Genomic DNA, 22,838 nt, shown 5'->3' with positions numbered 1-22,838 from the left:
TTTTGTGTACCTTGCCATTACTAAAGCTGTTCCCTGTCCAATTACTTTCATAATCTTCATAGTGCTTTAGGGTAGAAAACCATCCCTTTAGTGCATGCATGTTTTCAGAAACTTTATATTTCATTGGTTTCTATTTTGGAAAAGCAGAGCTCAATTTAATATTTTATGATGTGTGTCTTGACCATGGTGCAATTTTGCTGAATGCATTTTGAAGAATGTAGACCGCAGGATTTGGTCTCCTTTTCAAATGGCATCTCATAGCAAATATGCAAAAATAAGAGATGTTTGCAGACAACCTGAGTTTTAATTGTTCTGGAAGTCCATGGAAATCTGGTGCTGTGAGGATGATGGTCAGTTGTCACTACTTTTTCTGAAATAATAAAAAACCCTCTTTACATGTGAAACCAAATATAGATTGCACCACAAAACTGTTCAGTTCCCTACCAAATTTGATGACACAACTCTATTTGATATAACAAAGAACTTTTTTGGAGGGCAGAATTAAGCTGATGGTGTGGGTGGTGGAAGGCAGAAAATTGAAATTAAAACATAAGTGGAAGTGCTGTTTGTGGATGCTTTTGTTTTTATGGCTCCTATTTTTGGAAATCTTGGCCTAAATCTCAAATGCAGGCTATCAACACAAATATTGCTAATTTCCTCTACTGCTAGGAGACTTGCAATTGGCAGACTCCTAAAGGTACTTACAATCCGGTACAGGTAGACACAGCATTTGTATGTACTAGCAAAGCAAGTGAAAACTAACAATTATTTTTATTGTAAATAGGTACTTACATCAGTATTAGACTCTCAGTAGGTGGGAATTTGAAAGCTGGGCCAAAATTATAATGCATTATGTAGAGATCATATGTAAGACTCAAGGCTCCTGTTTGCTGTAGTATGTCTTACCACTTCTGTATTGACACCACACATTTTGCTAAGGAATATTGTGCTTCTTGGGGGCTGTAGGTGGTGGGAGGGGACATATTCATTTTTGTGGGAAGGAGGAAATGGTGGTGGAGGGAAAGGCCAGGAATAAGCTGTGCCAGCTAATTTAATTTGAGGCACTCATTCCTTGCTCAGGCAAGATCAGAGAATTTTCTAGATGGAGAGTCTTGAATAGTTTTAAGACCCTTTGTGCTCCCTTTCACCATTAATTTCCATGCTTTTTCTCATTCCTGATTGTAGACTCTCCCTCTTCCATAACTGAGGTGGGTGGGAGCCAACAGAGGAGCATAACAAAATTCTAAACTCTAAACAAAATTCTAAACAGTAATCTATAAACTCTGTGACTTACATAAACAGTTATAGGAAATTCATAATATTTCATAAAATTTCCTGAGCTAGCCTAGCCCTAGACATTGCAGAAAGTAGGTGGGGCCATTTGTGTGGGATAACTAAACTCTTATTTATATATATGTGTGTGTGTGTGTGTGTGTGTGTGTGTGTGTGTGTGTGTGTATGTGTGTGTAATATATACACACACACACACTCATATTTTTTTCTCTCCTCCACCCCACCCCCACACCATGTCACCATGCAAACCCATTATGTAGGAGCACAAAGCAGCTTTGATTTCTGTTGCATGTGTGGCTTATGTCCCAGTAATGATAGGTGTACTGTCTGGTTGTGGGTAGTGTTCCTGCAGCATGTTGAGTCCACTGCTGGCAAAATGGCTCAACTTTGACCTTGCAGCCATTGTGCATCACATAGCAGATAGCATTAACAGTGCATCCACATAGATCTGAAGGCAGTGCCCTACGGATTTCAATCTGTCAAACATGCATTCCATCACCATCCTACAGCTACCGAGTGTGTAGTTGCATCTTCTCTGGCCAGGCTCTTTGAGATTAGTGTATGGCTTCATAAGCCATGCATGGTTCCCCAAGACAATATTGGGGACAGTGACTCCCTTTATTCCTTCCACATGACTGTGTAATAATGTCCCAACTTGTCCATGAATCTAAGGACTTAATTTTTGGAAAATCCTGGCATCGTGCATCTTCCCAGTACATCCCACACTCATGCCCATGATCTTGTCTCTGTGGTTGACCTGGGCCTGCATAGATTAGTACCCTTTGCATTTTTATGTACTCATATGCTCTTTGCACAGACCAGACTATGGGCACATGAGTCCCATAGAGCTTAAGGCCAGAAGAGACCACCAGATCATCTAGTGTGACCTCCTGTATAACACAGACGACGACCACCACCACCTATCCCAGGCGCACTAAACCCAACAACCAAAAATGAGATCAAAGTATTATAGCCCCCAGGAGATAAACCCATTATGTGCCACACACAGAAAATAGAGAGTAGAAGGTGTACCAGTGATCGAGGCCTATACAATGGCAAGAAATTAATTGAGATGCCTAGATAATCCTGACAATTGACCTGCACTCCATGCTGCAGAGGAATGTGAAGATGCCCCCCCCCCCATCACTGCCAATCTGACCTGGGGGAAAATTCCTTCACAGCCCAACATAGGATGATCAGCTAGCCCTGAGCATGTGAGCAAGAGCCAACTAGCTAAGAATGGGGAGAAGAGAGAATGCTTAATGCTATCTCAGGGCCCCTGCCTATCCATTGATAGCCCCAGAACAGTTAGCCCCGTTCTCTCAAAGCTGGCAGTCATTTCAGGAACATTATTGCTGTTTACCACTTTTGGGTAAATCACAGTCCTTATCACCACACAAACCTCCACCCTCACAACCCCACAGTTGACTTGCCAACACCAAACTGTCTAGCCATAGCCCTACAGCAAACCAGATGACAAGGATGACCCATTTCTGGACCAGCCTGGCCTCCCTCATGCATGTGTCCTGATGCTGGAGGGTTAAGGTAAGCTGATTGCACAGCTCCAAAAATGTCTGCTGCTTCATGAAAAAGTTTTGGCGCCACTGCTGGTCATCCCAAGTCTGCGGGACTTTATGATCTCACTAATCTGTGCTTGTGGCACTGCTCCAGAATTGCTGGCCTACATAGAGGGAATCCCCGGTTATGGCAAAAGGCATGAGCAACATCTGCTGTGTCTGTACCCCCTCCAAGAGGTGCCTTTGATAGGATGAATACAGCTGCTGAAATGTCTACCAGCATCTCTGATTCCCAAAACAGGAGCAAAAGCATAAGCAAGAGAAGTTCTTCCATTGGTGCTAGATTGATGCTACTGATTCAGTTTGCAAGGTGCTTGCAAACCCAAAAATTGCTTGGCTGGATGTGTTGTCAGGCTAGCAGCATTTCCAGTCAAGTGCTGCTGACTGGACAGATCCGTTCTCCCACCATGAACCAAAGGCCTACAGTGGCTCTACTAGCAAGGGTACTAAGAATCCAGAGATGCGTCCCCAGAACCAACCACATCTGACTTGTCTGACTAGCTCAGTAAAAAGAACAGGAGTACTTGTGGCACCTTAGAGACTAACAAATTTATTAGAGCATAAGCTTTCGTGGGCTACTGCCCACTTCTTCAGATGCATATAGAGTGGAACATATATTGAGGAGAGAGAGAGAAAAATAAATATATATACACACATACAGAGAGCATGAACAGGTGGGAGTTGTCTTACCAACTCTGAGAGGCCAATTAAGAGAATTTTTTTTTTGAAGTGATAATCAAGCTAGCCCAGTACAGACAGTTTGATAAGAAGTGTGAGAATACTTACAAGGGGAGATAGATTCAATGTTTGTAATGGCTCAGCCATTCCCAGTCCTTACCCAACTCAGGATTGAATGTATCTAGTTTGCATATCAATTCCAGCTCAGCAGTCTCTCGTTGGAGTCTGTTCTTGAAGTTTTTCTGTTGTAATATAGCCACCCGCAGGTCTGTCATTGAATGGCCAGACAGGTTAAAGTGTTCTCCCACTGGTTTTTGAGTATTATGATTCCTGATGTCAGATTTGTGTCCATTAATTCTTTTGCGTAGAGATTGTCCGGTTTGGCCAATGTATATGCAGAGGGGCATTGCTGGCACATGATGGCATATATCACATTGGTAGATGTGCAGGTGAACGAGCCCCTGATGGTATGGCTGATGTGATTAGGTCCTATGATGATGTCACTTAAATAGATATGTGGACAGAGTTGGCATCGGGCTTTGTTACAAGGGTAGGTTCCTGGGTCAGTGTTTTTGTTCAGTGATGTGTGGTTGCTGGTGAGTATTTGCTTTAGGCTGGGGGGTTGTCTGTAAGTGAGGACAGGTCTGTCTCCCAAGATCTGTGAGAGTGAAGGATCATCTTTCAGGATAGGTTGTAGATCTTTGATGCACTGGAGAGGTTTTAGTTGGGGGGCTGAAGGTGACAGCTAGTGGTGTTCTGTTATTTTCTTTGTTGGGTCTGTCTTGTAGGAGGTGACTTCTGGGTACTCTTCTGGCTCTGTCAATCTGTTTTTTCACTTCAGCAGGTGGGTATTGTAGTTTTAAGGATGCTTGATAGAGATCTTGTAGGTGCTTGTCTCTATCTGAGGGATTGGAGCAAATGCAGTTATATCTTAGAGCTTGGCTGTAGACAATGGATTGTGTGGTGTGAACTGGATGCAAGCTGGAGGCATGTAGGTAAGTGTAGCGGTCAGTAGGTTTCCGGTATAGGGTGGTATTTATGTGACCATTGCTTATTAGCAAAGTAGTGTCCAGGAAATGGACCGCTTGTGTGGATTGATCTAGGCTGAGGTTGATGGTGGGATGGAAATTATTGAAATCATGGTGGAATTCCTCCAGGGCTTCTTTTCCATGGGTCCAGATGATGATAATGTCATCAATGTAGTGCAAGTAGAGTAGGGGCGTTAAGGGATGAGAGCTAAGGAAGCGTTGTTCTAAGGTAGCTCAGTAAAGATGTCTGCAACCCTGCATGGGTATGAGGTTTGTGGAGCAATGCAATCTGGATGTTTAAGTGTGAGCTTGGAAAGAAAGGGTTTGGAAGCGTGGGTCCCACAGACCTGGATTGCCTATGCAGTGTAGGCATACCCTGGGAGGTCAGAGACACCTGACTCCTATGTGAAGGACAGAAAACTTACAGAACCATTTGAATGGATCTTGCTCATCCTGGGCTTTATGGACTTTTCCGTCAAGCTTTGGGAAACCCTTTGTATCAGAGATGTCTTTTTGGTTTCTGTAGTCCAGTATGCAAAATCCTGCCACCTGAAAAATGAAAACATGAGTTACACTGATGATTTACAAATACTTAGAATATACCTGCCTTAAAAATATCCTTCGCCTAGCCTTCTAGAGATCCCAGAGGACTCCATGTGGGGGAGACAACAAACGGGGGCTTGGCCACCAGCCTCCTGGAAAGCTCCCTCAAGGCTTACAGAGACCATTTGGCTGCAACCCGACCACATGAAGCCTGCTACAGGGACATATACTGAAGGTCTTATGCACCCAGTAGTAAAACATCAGTAGAGGTCTCTAAAAACTTACTTATTTCACCCAACACCAACTAACTCTATTTTTGGACCTCATTATGATGAATTTAATCTTTATTCATCACTGGCCTCCATTTGTGATTCCACAGGGATCAATGATCATGATCTGATTACTTTCAACAGTGGCAAACAGAGGGCAGTCCCAAACAGTAACATATATTAGGTGCTTCAAAAGGGCTCATATCCTAAAGCTGGTGGAAAAATTATGAAGAAAATTGACCAGAAGGAAAAATTTAGGAAAAAAGTGAATGAAAAGTGGGAGTTTAAGAAGAGTTTATTAGATAGACAGGATTCCACAATCAAGAAAGAAGACAACTTTAGCTAAAAGCCCATCCTGGTTCAGTGTCAAAATGAAGGCATCAATGGGAGGAGGGGCTGAAGGAATATATAGCAACTGGAAAAATACCAACTGATATAAAAGTTTATAAAATGTAGGAAATTAATAAGGGAACCTTAAAGCAACAGGGGAAAAATCCATGGCTGTCAAGATTAAGGACAATATGGAGCTTAAGTATATAAGGAACAAAAGAAATCCTAATAATGGTATAGGTCTATTACTAGATGGAGATGGTAAATTTAATGCTTTACAAAAGGTGTTTGATAAATATTTTTATTCTGTATTTGGAGGAAAAAGCAGGTGGTGTAGTCTCCTCACATGAGGAGGATTAAGTACATTCCAGTCCATTAGTAACCAAGGAGGACTTTTTTTTAAATCTACTAGGGTTAAATACTTTTAAACCATCAGAGCCAGATAGCTCGTACCCAAGAGTCCTAGAAGAGCTGGCCCACTGGAGGAATGCTAATATAGTGTCAATATTCAAAAAGAGCATGCAGGAGAGTGAGTTAGACTGATGTCAATCCTGTGTAAAATAATGGAAAACTGGTATGAAATTCAATTAAGAGAATTAAAAATAGGAATATAATTAATACCAGTCAGGATGGTCTTATGGAAAACAGGTCTTCTCAAACAAACCTGATCTCATTCTTTGAGATTATAAGTTTTATTGATTAAAAATAACTGCCTAGAGGTAATATACTTACTCTTGTAAGGTGTTTGACTTGGTAGCAAATGATAGTATGACTAAAAAATTAGCACTATATAATATCAATTGAGTACATCTTAAATGGATTAAGAACTTGCTAACTGACAGATCTCTCAAATTGGAAATAATAATTACATTTGGAGTGTTTCTAGTGGGGTTCCAGAGGGATTGGTAATAGGCCCAAAGCTATTCAATATTTTCATCATTGACCTGGAAGAAAATCTAAAAATGTTAAATCAGCAGTGATTTTATATGACACAAAGATTGGAGGAATGGTCAATACTGAGGGCAAAGCAGTCATACAGAGCAATCTGGGATGCTTGGTAAGATGGGCCCAATCAGACACAATGGGATTTAATACAGCCAAATGCAAAGCTATACAGTTTGGAATAAGGAATGCAAGCCACACCTACAGCATGGGGGATTGTATCCTGGGGCATTATGGCTTTAAAACAGAGTTAGGGGTCATAATAGTCAGAGCAACTCCAGTCAAAGGGATCATAGAAATTGAACATGAGCTGCCAATGTGGTGCTGTGGCCAAAAGGGTTAATGCAATCATTGGATGTATAAACATGGGAGTACTGAGTAAGAAGTTTCTTTTGTTTGTTTCAGGGTAGCAGCCGTGTTAGTCTGTATCCTCAAAAAGAACAGGAGTACTTGTGGCACCTTAGAGACTAAATTTGTTAGTCTCTAAGGTGCCACAAGTGCTCCTGTTCTTTTTGTTTGTTTGTTTTTTGTTTTTTAACCTCTATACAGCATTGATGAGACACACTGGAATGGTGCACCTGTTTCATGTATTTTTAAAAAGGAAAATTGGAGAGGGGCACAAAAGAGCCAAAAAATGATTTTGAGGGTTGGAGAAAATGCCTTACAGTGAAAGACTTAAATAGTTCAATCTGCTCATTTTATCAAAAAGATCGAGAGGTGATTTGATTACAGTGTATAAGTACTTTCACAGGGGAAAATACTAGGTGTTAAAGAGCTCTTTAATCTAGTGAGAAAGGCATAACAAGAACCAATGGCTGAAAGCTAAAGCCAGAGAAATTAAAATTTGATACAAGGCACACACATTATAACTCTGACAGTGACTAGTCCCTGGAACCAATTGTCAAGAGAAGTGATAGATTCTCCATCTCTTGCTGTCTCCAAATCAGGACTGGTGCATGCTTTTCTGGAAGATATGCTGTAGCCAAATACAAGTTATTGGGGTAATTAGGTAAAATTCTATGGCCTGTGCTAGACAGGAGGTCAGGCTAGATCTAATGGTCCCTTCTGACCTTAAGCTTGATCATTTATTAAGCTTCTGCCTGTCATTTCATCTCACAGTGGATTTAAAAAAAAAAAAAAAAAAAAAAAAAAAACTCTCCTACTTATGTAGATCAAAGTTGGAATGTTTCTTTCAAAGTCACCCAGGAGGAAAAGGGTTAGTGATGGCACAAGGTGTTCACAAGCCCCCTTCCTCTGGGAGAACTGAAGCTAATCAGCTCTACTCTAAAAGGAGCAAGCTGGGGATGAAGCATAGTCATGGTGAATAGGAAATGCACTGATTCTGTGCATCCCTCTAGCAGCCTCTGTGAAGTACAGAACAAAGCTTGCTCACCTTTAATGACCTGGAAATGCTGGCTGCCCTCCCACGGGGGTGAATGTTCCTTTTTCCTACCCAAGGCAGTGGCCCTTGCTGGCATAGAAAGATGTACGGTCATTATTGCACAGTCCATCCCACAGAAGGATTGTTATGCAAGCCATCTGATATCCATATTCATAAAAGGCATTTGCATGCACTATGATACCCTGATCTAGTCAAACTTTAGGATTCATTTCATTATTCCAGAAATGTAAAATGGTTAAAGATTTGGTTAAACTAAGATTCTGGGGAAGGGAAGAAAAATATTGGTCTGTCTAAAACTTTAGAGTTGAAAAATCAGAAGGATAAAAAAAGCTAATAGAAGTAGCAGTATTCTCCTCCTTGGCACCTTGCTATTATGCACAGATCTGTTAGAATAGGCTTCCAAGAGCCTTTTTTTAAAATTCCACCACCAAACAGAAGGGAAGGTTGGGATGATTTCCCTGCCCTTTGAATCCATTCCATATCCAGCTACTGCTAAATCATCTGAAATGAGGACATGTTCAAGGTGAATGTCATTGTTCCATTAAATGAACGAACAAACTTCCAAAAGGCAAACTTTTGCCTTGGGAACTGAACAAATGGCAGCCATTTAAAAGTGTTTCCTAAACAACGATGCTGTTTAGAGCTCCTTCAAAGCTTAGGGGATTGTTTACTTGTGGAAAGGGAAGTTCTGTATCACCCCATCACGGAACATTGAGATATATGGCAGAAGGGACCCCTACGTACTTGGATGGCAGTAAATTTTTAATTTCCTAGATCCTATTTAAGATGAGTGTGGTTTTTTTGTTTTGTTTTGGTTTTTTTTTTTTTTTTTGGCCAGAGTGTTAAGGGTGAGTGGACAGAAAAAAACATGTCTAACTTGTACTCCAGTTCATGTCTAATTTGTAATCCAAATATACTATACAAAGCTTGCTCCCCCCCCCCCCCCCAAAAAATGAAAACCAAGACAAACTTGAATATTGGACTAAACACAAATTTAAGGTGAAAAATTGACGATAATTAACCTCTGGAACAATTTATCAAGGGTCATGGTAGATTCTCCATCACTGACAATTTTTAAATCAAGATTGGATGCTTTTCTAAAAGTTATGCTCTTGGAATTATTTTGGGGAAGTTCTATGCCCAGGAGATCAAACTAGATTATCACAATGTCCCCTTCTGGCCTATGAACACACAGTCCTAATACTTAGCCTACTCTCTGAACATACAAGCAAGAAAAGCTCCGAGCAAACTGATTTTAAAATAATATCAATTATTTAAGAAGTGAGCTGTACAAAGAATTGTATTACAAGTCAGCAGTGCAATTTTATGGTCTGAATGGTCTTAGCTATGATGAGTTATGACATTACCTGAACCTCCTCATTTGTTTCTTTAAAACCTTCTTAGACAGCTGTTTTATCATACACATCCAGTTAATCTTAAATGGAAAACAGGTTTGTTTTTTTTATTAGCCTACCATAAACTGATAGAATAAATCACCCTTTTTTGTATTTAAAGCTAGACTGAAATCAACTTATAGCTAGACTTGGTACACACCATATACATTATAACTTCACTGTACTGGAATGCTGGTCACGAATGATCAACACCCTGAATAAGTTTGAGGTGCAAATACTGAAGGCAATAGAATGTTGTCCAATACCTGGTTGAAGCATTGAAGGAAAAAAAAACACCTTCCTAGATATGGAATTTTAAGTCCTTTTGCAAAGCTATAAATTTATTACAATACCTGAATCCACCAGTTTTCAATCAAAGTGAGCCTGCCTGCTGCTGCTGCAGTAGCAGAATACTCACTTCTACAAATGGAAAAAGCAAATGTGGCATCTAATTGGCATGTTACATTTTACAAAAGTCTTCTTTAAAGCCTTTTATGCTGCCAAGGCCTCAACTAAGCAAAAAAAATTGTCCCGTCTGTAGCTGAGTACCTGCAAGGATAATCCTGATTCTGTTGCTGAAAAATACAGATGATCACAACCATACAATATCTACTAAGTCTTCAGCTCCACCTGGGTCCCATATCTAGCATATGGTGTGGATTTGCCTGCACTGGGACACTTAATGTGACCTTTGGTAATGGCATCAGGAAACCTCTAATTCTGGGAAATGTCTTTGCTATTGGTTGTGATAATTTAAAACACAATTTTTAGACTGTAGAGTGCCATTAAAATTTGGATTAGTCAGGATTAACACTCATTGGGGAGTGGAAAATTCATTACTAAGCCTCTTTGCCTCCCTCATTCCCATCCCCATTGAATACACTGCAGCTAAGCTTGGTGTAAATTTTAAAAAATACTTTTCGGGCCCCAATAAGTTTATAATCAATATGTTATGATTGACCAGCTATAAATATTACCTTTTTAAAGGAGATGTATTTAAACCAAAACTAATTTAATCAGAGGCCTACATTCTTGGGCTATTTTGGGGTATGTTTTTAATTTGCTTGCCCTCTCATCCCTTGGGTTTATTTCCTCTGTGGGCTACAGCTATTCCCAGCCTATGAATGCATTCTGAATACAGTAGAACTTTATTGGTGTAGACCATGATTTCAAAAGCATAACACAAGTCTGTAGAATAAGAGGTATTAAAGCCCTTTCAGGGCTCGTTGTGTAAGATGTTTTTATTACAAGTCCAGTAATAAGTTAGATTTAACATGGCCAATCAGAGGGAATCTTTTATTAAATCTTTTTTTTTTCTTTTCCTGTTTCCTAGTTACACAGCTGGAAGGAGGAAGCATTCTCCAAGTTCTGAGCTGTAGTAATTCAGAGGATATCCTTGTCTCTCCCCACCTTCCTATAAATAAATTGGAGAACTTCTCTAAAAATCTGTCTCTAAAAACCAATGTGTACAACTCCAAAGCTTGTTCATTAGATGATTATTGTAAGCTACATGTTTTCCTGTTGATGTATGTATAACTGCCAATAATAAGAGGTGCATACACCCAGATTTATTGTGGAATCTCTGACTTAGTTATAAGAATCCTTAAATAAATGTATATCCCTGATTATCTACTTCCGCCAAGTTTTGTTATGTAACTCCATTTGCATGGAATTACTCCTGATTCACACCAGTGTGAACAAGAAGAAACTTTGGTTCCCGGTCTTTAGAATTCCAAGACTACTTATTGGCCTAGTCCTGCATTTTGTAGAACTGTTTTCTATCTTCCTCTAACTGTATATAGCTTTTTGGATGTACCATCTCAGTGTGATATCACCTCTAATTTGCTATTTATATAGCAATAGGACCTACGTAAAATGATACTAACCTAGTACTTTTTCTTTAAAGCACAATGAGCTTCTCTTGCCTTTTGTTTCCAGTTGCAAGTACTCAGATTTATTTCTAGGACTAGATCTCATCCATTTACAGGCATTCAAAGGAGAGTTCTTAAAAGCCTTCATTCAGTGTAGAAGGGAATGGTCAATTTCAACCCTGACCCCACTCACAGTATAAAGAAGTTACCTTATCTCTCTATTTGGTACTGGTGTGACCTATATGGGAGCATAATGTCCATTTATGGTGTCATAATTCAAGAAGGAAAAATTGGAGAGGATTCAGAGAAGAGCCCAGAGAACGATTAAAGGATTGGAAAACACGCCTTTATAGTGGAATACTCGAGGAACTCAATCTATTAAGCTTAACAAACAGAAGGTTAAGGGATGACTTGAGCTATGTCTACACTAAAAGGTAGGGCAGTGATTCCTTACTTACATACACATCCTCACATTAGCTCAATGAGAGCTATTGCAAGTGCAAAGAATAGTTTAGATGCTGGTACCCTAGGCAGTGGCAATATGGCTGATCTGATGCATGCATACATGCATACATACCTATCTGAATCCTGTGTGTACATACTTGGCACAGCTAAGCTGTGCCTTTGCTGCCTGTGCTACTGTGACTGCACTACTATTTATACTCATTTGCTCACATTTAGCTAGTGTGAGCATGTTTACAGGAGCTAGGAATCACACCTAGCCTTGATCACGCTAAAAGTATCTAGGCAGGGAGCACAAGATTGATAATAGAGGACTTTTCAATCTAGCAGACAAAGGTATAACAAGATCAACTGCTGATAGCTGAAGCTAGTCAAACTAGAAAGAAAGTGCCGATTTTTAACAATAAAGGGTAATTTACCATTGGAACAACGCAGCAAGGCTTTTGGTGGATTCTCCATCTTTAAACTTTTTAAAATCAAGACTTGATATATATTTTTAAAGATATACTTTGTCAGCTAGGAATTAATTCGGGGAAGTCTCAAGGCTTCTGTCACACAGCAGTTCAGAACTGATTATCATAATTGTCCCTTCTGGCCTTTTAATCAATGAAATGTTCAGTTGCTGCAGTAGAATTTCCTGAGTGAAATCTTGGCCTCATTGAAATCAATAGGAATTTAGCCAATTAATTTAAATTGAGCCATTTTGTTACATCTTTACTGGAGTTCTAAGTATCTAAAGCTATTGTAGAATGAATAACTAAAACAAGACCCTGTTCTCTGCAAGTTGCTTCATCATTCAGCCCCTAGCACTGGCTTTCTGGGTGAAAAACAATGTAGAATTTGCTGTCTTATTGCAACACATGCACCCTAAAACAGGTTATGCACATTTAGGGTTAGATAAATGTCGTCTTGCTACTACCAATTTGCCACTAGTATATCATCTTAGCAATATCTGAATAATAAGCACAAGAAAGCCTTGTACAACAATAGCTGTAGAAAAACAAGCTCAATGATGTTTTCCCTTCTCAGGAAAATTGTATGTTTTGTTAGGTGGATATAAAGCAGAAAGCTGATGGCACTTTTCAGATAGCAGATGTAAATAGCAACACTAGCAGTTGGAAACCTCTTATATTGAACTAAATTAGTTGATGTGAAAGTTATTGAAGGTTTGTCTTCTAATTCAATGTAACTTGCCACTGAATATGACCTTACAGTGTCATGTTCACTAGCATTATATTGACTATGATTTTGCAGTTAGTGTGGACAAGGTCAAATCATAGTCAACTTAGTGTCATTTGGTTAAACCCTTGTCCCAGTAGATCAAGGTTGAAGTTCAAGTTCTGATCCAGTATCTCTCACCAGGGCCTATCACTTGCTGGCCCAAGGTCCAGGAATAGGTCTCCAAAGTCATTGTATCAGCACCTATAGCTTGCCAGACTTAGTTCAAGGTGTGGACTCAGCTCACTGGCAAAACACATTTTACTTTTCAAACCACAGCACAGGCCTCTATTACTACTTAGCACTGCAGATTAAAGTAGATGAAAATAGGAATGGGAAGATGAGCAATTCTCATGGACTTATATTGTCATGTGTTTGAATTGCAGCATTTTGTGAGAGGGGGTATGACATCAGGAAGTGAAAGGGGACAAAGGAAAAAGAAATACATGTTCCCAAGCAGGCCATGGGCAACCAGACAAAAGTGTGGGTGTTCTTGTGTGTGCATAGCATGAAACTGTATAGGGTTGCCCTCTAATCATACACTCCACTCACTCCCCACCCACACCATGGATGGCCAGGAGGGGAGAGGGAACTCACAGGGCCATTCTGTTTCCCCTGGATTTTTACTAGTCGTGGGAAGCACGTGACAGTATTTCCATTTTCCTATTGAAAGGGCACTCTGTCTCTTTCCTTCTGTCTCCGTGAAGGGGCAGGAGAACCAGCAAGGGGAAGAGATCTTTCTGTAGAAGAAAGTGGACTCGCAGCTTGAATAATTATTCTCCCATGTGGTATTGGTTTTGCATCATCTACAGGTAGAACTTGCTCTTCCTATCTGTACTGCACCAGAGGAGTTCTTACTTCACCAGCCAGTGAAGTGGCAGGTAGAGTGGGAATCAAGATTCCTCAAGCCTGGAAGAGCATGGGACAGGGAGGTCTGTCTCTAGCAGAGGTGGAGGATATGTGGTCTCCCATACTCCCCCTTATTTTAACCCCCAGGGCACAAGTTGCTTGCTGCCACTATTACATTGATTTATTCTATTATTACAGTTTCAGCTAGTGGCCCCAAGGGTGCTAAGGGCTTTAATGGGCAAGGCATTGTACAAGTGTGTGTGTGTGTGTGTGTGTGTGAGAGAGAGAGAGAGAGAGAGAGAGAGAGAGAGAGTGTCTGCCCTGAAGAGCTTACAATATAAATAGACAAGACTCAGAGAACTTAAGCACCTATTAAGGGCCCCAAGTCACACAGGAAGTCTGGCTCAGATCTCCTGAGTCAGGCTAGTGCCTCAACCACAAAACCCTCTTTAAACTCATTAGAAATTAGGTTTTATTACAAATACAGGAGAACCCAGTTTCTGAAAGCCTTCAGAGAACTTTGTAGAAATGGGGTTGTTAAGAGGGGGTGCAAGGCATTGCAAAGCATGGTGCCTGTTTCTCTTGGGGCTATTCAGTAAACTGGGAATCTTGATTAACTAAAGTTCAAAATCAGGGATGTGGTATAATAATCAAAAGGGGCTGTAAGAGTCCCTTGGATCTATGTAACCATTTCATACTCACCACTGTGGTGAGTGCCTTACATGCAGGGCCAGCTCTACCATTTTTGCCACCCCAAGCGCGCCAAAAAAAAAAAAAAAGCTGCCTGGACGGTGCTGTCCCAAAAATGCCTGGAGCCGGCCCTGCTTACATGGGACCATCAGGAACCTTTAGAGGTTGTCTTGTTTTACTTGCCCCTTTTCCTGTAGGGAGGAGAGTGTGCACATCTTTTTTTATATTTAGGTAAATTTTAATGGTGTAACGAGAAAGCAAGGGCAGAGGTGAGTCATACAATTTTAACTGAAGGCAGTGAGATTCATAGTCCTATGAAAAAGTATATATATTTTATGGCTTATCTGGTAAAGAAACCATGAGGAATGAATGTATTAAGCAAATGTATATACCTGTAACAGGATACCTGACAGCTTCTAGACAAAGTATGTTCACTTGACTGGAACTTCGATTACTGTCTGTTTTCTGATTCCCCCTAGTGCTCTCTCCTCCAGCAGAAATAGTTATATCCCAAGCAAAAACAATGTTCCATCCTGTCAAACTGGGCTGGAAAGGGGAGGAGGGCATAAAATAGAACAATTAAAATGGTTTATTTTTAATAGTGTCTGGAAGTAGTCAGGACTTTTTTTAGTATAAATAAACAAAGGTCACAAGCAATTATGAGAAAAGCATATGCAGTCTACAAAGCAGTACTGAAAATATAAATAAAGAAAACAGATAATGAAGAATGTTGTGTGGATGGTCCAGTGCAAGAAATTCATGAGAACTTCCTTCAGTATCTTTCATTAGGTTTGATAAGCAATAGTGCAGTGTACTGGCAGAGGGCATTGGCTGGAAATCAGAAGGTCTAGGTTCTAGTCCTCTGCTTCCCCTCCCTTATTTGTCTGCTCATGATGTGTGCTGAAATACATGTCCAAATATCTGAACTATTTATCTGCTTTTAGCAATGTTGCCTCAGGAAGTCATCTGCAAGAAGCCCCCATTTCATACTTTTATATTGGGCTTCTTAAAGAGTTATTACACATTCCCAAAAATCCATATCAGTCTAGTAAAAATCATTTCCTGTCTCAGTTAACACCTTATGCATACCAATTGCTATCATCGTGGAGGGTGATTCATTTTATTCCAATTCCAAATGCACTCTCACATGTTAAGAGAGCACAATTGCAAAAGGGGTGGGAAAATGGTACATTTAGAGTGAAATGAATAAGGAACAATAGCTTTTTAGCAATTCTCAATAGTTATGGATGTCATTTAAAACTGATCCTAAGCTTCATGCATTATTGTAGTGTTAGCATGCTGATAACCAGTTTTATAATACACTTTGCAGCACAGTTATAAATCAGCAACTACAATTGTTTCAATAATCCCTATACAACTGCAATTTGGCTCTCCTGAACATTATTTTTACTCATGCAGTGTATTTCTAGATTCATTTTAAATGCAATTCTTTAATTTGGTTCTAATCATCTTCCTCACAACATTGGCAAGCTGCATTTTCACATTATGTTGCAATTTGTTCTCTTTTAACCCACCACAGTCTTTACAGTCAAGTTTACTTGAACATTATGGAGTTGTTGAAAACTTCATAAGTAGTCACCTTTGTTGCCCTTTGTCTGGCTTGTCCTCATCCGTCCGGCTTGTCCTCATCCGTCCCTCCATGAACGCAAGTCGATGCCACACCATTCTATTTTGTTGAGAGTACGCTCTTTCCATTTCTGGCCAAAGAGTTTTGTCATAGGATCAGCCCAGCGTGTTTTCGGTCTGCCCAGCAGTTGCTTGTGGTCTCTGGGGATCCAGTCACTGATGTGAGTTGTCCACCTATTGTCTTGCCTGCAGATTACACGACCCGCCCATCTTCGCTTTGCATCGTACATTGCCTGCACTACATCGGTCACTTCTGTACGCCTTCTGATCTCCTCATTCAGTATATGATCACAGAGCGATATCTTACACATTTGCCTTTCTATTGCTCTCTGGGTGACAGCAAATTTTTCTTCCTCCACTTTCATCGTTGACCAGCTTTTTGCTCTGCATCATTGCTGGCAGAACAGTGGAGTTAAACAGTTCTTTCCTTTTCAGTTCATCATCCATTAGAGACATCTTTATTTTGTTGAAACTTGCCCACCCCACCTTTCGCCTCCTACTGCATTCCCTTTGAATGAGTTGTCTCTGCTCAGCTGCTGACCCAGGTAAATATATTTGTTTACCTCCTCGATTTCTTTCCCATTTACAGTGATGATTCCTTCTGTACAATGCTCATTCCATATCCACTTCATCTTCGATGTGTTCGCTTCCATCCCGATATCATGTGAAAGTGTTTGCAGTTGCTTCAATTTGTTCTCCAGTTCTGCTGTATCCTTTGCCAGTATTACACGGGTGTCAGCGAAGAAAAGATGCGTTAACTGTTCTCCGTCAATTCTGATTATTTCTTCCCAGTTCAATTTCTTGAACAGCGACTCCAGTACTGCTGTAAACAGCTTCAGTGAGATTGTGTTGCCTTGTCTGACTCCTCTACATATAGTAATAATGCAGGGGACATTGAATAATGTTATCCAGCAATTGCAGTTAATTTCTTCCAGCAGGTCGATGTACCTCGGGTTCATTCGATTTCATTGAGCGCATTGAGTACAGTGTTACTCTCTACTGAATCAAATGCTTTTCTGTAGTCGACAAATGCAATACACAATGGTATTTTGTATTCCTTGCATTTTTTTGATGAGCTTCCGAACTGAGTAGATGTGATCAATTGTCAAATACCCTGAGCAGAAACCAGCTTGTTCTCTGCTTTCGTGCATTTCAAAATCCTTCTTAATCCAATTGAGTCTGACGTGGGTGAAGACTTTATACACTTGTGAGAGGAGTGTGATCGACAGTAGTTGCTCAGTTCTTCTGGATCTCCTTTCTTCATCAATAGTATTGTTTTTGATTTCTTCCATGCATCTGGAACACGCTTGCTATTGATATAAATGGTGACCTGCTGCGCCAACACTTTGAAGAGAGTACCTTTCCCTGCTTTGAGATATTCTGGCCAAATATTGTCCACTCCCAGACTCTTCCCTCTCTTTATGTTATGAACTGCATATTCAGTTTCTTCCCACATAATGTCTGTAACCTGCCTTCTTCTGTAACCTGCTGCCTTGTCGGTCTACGCTGGACATAGACATGCAAGGAGTAGAGGTCATTCCAGAATTTTGTACATATTTCATTCATCTTGCTCCTTTCCGATGTCCTTTCACCATTTTCATCTTTCAGTACTGCCGGGATAATCTGTTTCAGTCTAAAATCCCTTTCTAACTTCTTCAGACTCTCATTCTTTTCAGCTGCCTCTCTCAATGTTTTCTTTCTAAAGTCTTCATAGTCTTCTTTGATCTTCACACAAATTTCTTTGCACAGTGTTCTGTATTCTTCACCCATTTTTCTTCTAATTTCATGCGCACCCTCCTTGCCATCAAATTCTCATAAGTAGTAGGACATCTTTACTTTCAGCCTAATTATGTTGGAATGGAGGAGGCTGTGCTTTTCAATTCATGAGGTAAACTCAAGTAGCTAGGGGGAAACTTAGAAAATGTTTCTTTGAAATTAATCATATGCAGTTCAGCTAACTGTGGATAAAAGTATTTTTGGTTTCAAGAAAATACAGACTAAATCTTATCCATGACATCTAGTTTTTATACCATAAAACTTGGCTATAGGTAGAGGGCTAGGGATCCTTTAGGAGAGCTAATATTTATATACTGAGATCATCACTATACTAATAGTGGACATTAAGGTTTTCAGAAACCTCTGATTTTGCTTGAAGTAAGTACTCATGTGTTTCTGTGCTGTATGTGTGTATGTAAAATAATTAAGAGATCCCTAAGGCTGAAGTGTTTCCTTTGTAAGGGCAAGCAGGAACAGTTTAAAATAGAGCCAGACAATACAGAAAGAGTGGTGTGTGGTTGAAATATGTCATGGAGGAGGTGAACTAAGGGTCTTGGTCTTTTGAAGGAGACCATTAAGAAAGCATTCGACTATTTCCAGCATGTGGAGGAGGAAGGAGAGAAGATTCAAGGATGAGAATGAGCAAGTAGGAATGATATTAGAACACAGGAGAGGAGGTGTCTGAGATGAGGCATAAGAAGGTCACCTTATGAAATGCCTTAAAACTGAGGAGGAGGATCTTGCGTGGAAGAAAAATCTTTTTGAAAAGGCTTGAAAGAGAAAAGGTATAGCCAGAACTGTGGGAAAGAAAATTTGGTGGCAACAGTTTTGAGTGGACAGGAGTGGGGAAAGATAGGAAAGTGGGGGGTGCCAAGAAGAGCATTCCAGTTGTCATGTTGAAAGCTAACTAGCATGTGAGCTTGTGTCTTGGCAGTAGGGTTTAGAGCAAAGGATATATTTAAAAATATAATTAAAGGAAGAAGTGGCAGTAAGAGGCTGGAGAGGAGGCGAGGTTACTGTACTTGGTAGGATTGTTGCATAGCTGTTCACGTTGTTATAATTAAATATGTTAGCACATACAAGCAAGTTTTCTATTTCATTAAATTTCTCATTTGGGTGCAAAATGTGATTCTGGTTAAATCCTTGATTAAAGAAACTTTAGCCTCAGTGTAATAGTCTATAACTTTTTAAACTATGTTTGTTCACTTCTAAAGCTTTTTGTCTCCCATACAGTCATGCTAATTTTTGACCAGCAAACATAGAATAAGACAAATCAATTATTTGAACCACCAGTAATGTATTGAACGCTCTTTATAATGCCATCCTTTCCATTTAAAATGGAATTCAATATAATTGGGTGGCAAGGTAGTGTACTCTTTTATTAGAGAAGAATGTTATAGAATAGGCTGCTTAACACTTGTACAATGGATGTTTGAATATGTCCAAGGATATCCCTCTTTTCAACTTTCTCTTCCAAAGTATAAAATAGTCTCTTTCCATACACAGCAATTTTTAGTTAAAAGCAAAGAAAAAATAACACACAGCAAAGTACAGCTTGAGATAGTAATGTCATTGTGTCTCACTGAATGCATTATCACAGTAACCTAGAAATTCACTAAATATTATTGACACAATCTCCTGGTACTCACTTGACTAAAATAGGAAGTAATAGAACACAAACTATTCTTATGTAGCATTGTTAATACATGATTACAAGTATAATCATTCCAAAACCCCCAAATTCTATTATTGTGTTTAGCCAGATTCTTGTCTAAAATTCAGTTTTACTGCTGCACAAAATTCATGTGATTTAAATTTTTCCCTCACATAAATTTGCTTTGTCATTTTTGTAGCATTTTCTTGTCCTCTTCCATGTACCCAGATTGTCCCACTGACATTTTGCCAATTTTCTGCACATCCTCCAACCTTGCTGCCCCTAACAGGATAGAGAAGGAAGTGGGGAGAGGGAAATCTTCACAAGTCAGGACAGTAAGGACAAGAATAATCTGCCCCAGTAGTTCTCTGTGGTGGTGGAGGTGAGGGAGAAGAGGAGGTAGAAAGTGGTGAAGCATTGTTTTCGGGGGGGGGAAAGGGGAGAGGTAATGCTTGAAGTAGGCTCCTAAACAATACAGAAGCACAGCTCTACCACTGAAGTGTTAGGTACTCTCTATGACATGTACCTTGTCTTGCTGTGCAGCTACAGTGCTAAGCCACGTGGGAGCCTTGTCTGTCCAAGGGTTTGTCTACACTATACATTATGTCTTTATAATTTGTCAGTCAGTGTGTGGATAAGCCAACCCCCTGAGCAATGTCAGTTACACCCACCTAAGCACCAGTGTGGACAGCGCTATGTCAGCGGGAGATCTTCTCACGCCGAAATAGGCTACCACCTATCAGAGAGGTGGTTTTATTATGCCGACAGGAGAGCTCTCTCCTATTGGCATAGAGCGTCTTCACCAGATGTGCTAAAGCGGCACAACTGCATCGGTGCAACTGCGCCACAGTGGCGCTTCTAATATAGACTGTGTAAGAACTACACAGCATACGAAAGTACCTGCCATGTGAGGCAGTGAAGTGGAAAAAGAATGTACCCTGATCTCATGCATTTAGAAACTGTGTCGGACATGTAAGGTGGCTATAATGAAATCTCCTAATCCAGTGAACTTCTCCTGTGTGGTTTAGGATTCCTACGTGGCAGTGGTCTCACTTTGCCAAGCCTCTAACTTCTCCCATTTCTCTTACAAGTGCTTCAGCTTCTTTTGCCCTTCATGATGCTATATGACCCACAGTCCCTCCTATTCCCCAGTAAGTGCATAATCCAAGAAATCTGCTTTCCTGGGCAGCTCCTAGGACATGCAGGAGAGTTGTTCCTCTGTTACAAATAAATAATATGCAAGTAAGAGAGAAAAATGGAAAAAAAAAAAACTTTTTACTTTGAATGTTTAGAATGTCAAAACTGAAAGTTATGGAATGAATTATTTTGTAATAAAATATGAAGAAATGTTATTCCAGGTTTTTGTGGTGCACACTGCAAGGGATCTTATTGATAGCTGAGGCTCATTTAGCAAGTAAAAGGCAGTGTTAAGATTTTAATGATATCTATATTTGGCTTTTTGCAATAACTCTAACGGCTTCATGGAAAAGCTCAGTTCATTCTTGGGAAACCACTCCTGATACTGTTTTTTCTCCAAATATTTCTGAATTTGTATTACCCCTCTGGTAGTGTATAATTGCCCAGCTACAATCACAATTTCAAATATAATCAATATATTGGTCTCCATTCTGCTACATAACAAATAGAATAGCATTTTTTCCCAGAAGAACTCTAACCTCAGCGACACATTTACTGAACTTTATTGAAACTGACCACAATTTTTGTGATAAATCACTTTTTAAAGACAAAAAAGCATATTGTGCTTTCAGACCTGATCTGTGCTTAAAAGACATAAAAGGCAATAAGCTCTTTAAATATTTTAAGAACAAGTATCTCTGCTTAGAGGTGAAGGAGAGATAACTGACAATGTCAAGAAGGCTGAGGTGTTTAATGCCTATTTTGCTTCAGTCTTCACTAAAAAGATTAATGGTGACCAGATGCTCAACACAATTAATATTAAGGGGGGAAGGAACACAAGCCAAAATAGGTTCAAGAATATTTAGATAAGTGGATGTATTAAAGTCAGCAGGGCCTGATGAAGCAATTATCTTTGAGAATTCATGCAGGATGGGTGAAGTCCCAGAGGACTGGAGAAGGACAAACATAGTACCTATCTTTAAAAGGAGAACTACAAACCAGTCAGCTTAACTTCAATACCTGGAAAGATACTGGAACCAATTATTAAACAATCAATTTGTAAGCACCCAGAGGATAATATAGTGATAAGGAATAGCCATCATGGATTTGTCAAGAACAAATTATGCCAAACCAATCTCATTTCCTTCTCTGACAGGGTTACTGGCTTGGAGGATGAGAGGGAGGTGGAAGCAGTAGACATGATATATCTTTATATCAGTAGGGCTTTTGACAAAGTCCTACATGACATTCTTATAAGCAAGCTAGGGAAATGTGGTCTAAGTAAAATGACTTTAAGGTGGGTGCACAATTGCTTGAAAGACTGTATTCAAAGAGCAGTTAACAATGGTTTGCTAGTGGAAACTAATAGGATCCTGCAGGGGTCTGTCCTGAGTTCAATACTAGTCAATATTTTCATTAAAGACTTGGCTAAGAGAGTGGAGCGTATGCTGATAAAATTTGCAGAAAACACCAAGCTTGAAGGATTGCAAACACTCTGGAGGACAGCATTCAAATTCAATATGACCTAGACCAATTCTCCAATTTGTCAGAATTTAACAAGGTGAAATTCAATAAAATATAAATGCAAAATATTTTACTTAGGAAGGAAAAATCAAATGCAAAACAACAAAATTGGCAATAACTGGCTATGTGGTGGTACTGCTGAAAAGGATCTGGTGGTTTTAGTGGATCACAGATTGAATGAGTCAACTATATGATGCAGTTGCAAAAAGAGCTAATACCCTGGGGAGTATTAATAGTAGTGTCATGTGTAGTCTACTCAGCACTGATGAGGTCTCAGCTGGAATACTGTGTCCAATTCTGAGCGCTACCCTTAGAAAAGATGTGAACAAACTGGAGAGTCCAAAGTAGAGCAACAGAAATGAAAAAGGTTAGAAAACCTGACCTATGAGGAAAGGTTTAAAACACTGGGCACATTTAGCTATGAGAAAAGAAGACTGATAGGGGACCTGAGAACAGTTTTCAAATTCGTAAAGGGCTGTTATAAAGAGGATGGTAATCAATTGTTCTTGGTGTCCACTGAAGGTAGGACAAGAAGTAATCAGCTTTAGCTACCG

General features: G+C 39.8%; 1 pseudogene; it reads right to left on the bottom strand.

Annotated features, from left to right (window-relative positions):
* Positions 1-16,192: 16,192 nt before the first annotated feature.
* LOC117880578 lies at positions 16,193-17,963 on the bottom strand (annotated as a pseudogene).
* Between the last annotated feature and the right edge of the window lie 4,875 nt (positions 17,964-22,838).

This window comes from Trachemys scripta, chromosome 7 (genome assembly GCF_013100865.1).
Source record: "Trachemys scripta elegans isolate TJP31775 chromosome 7, CAS_Tse_1.0, whole genome shotgun sequence".
Lineage (NCBI taxonomy): Eukaryota > Metazoa > Chordata > Testudines > Emydidae > Trachemys > Trachemys scripta.
This window is presented reverse-complemented; position numbering and strand designations above follow the sequence as displayed.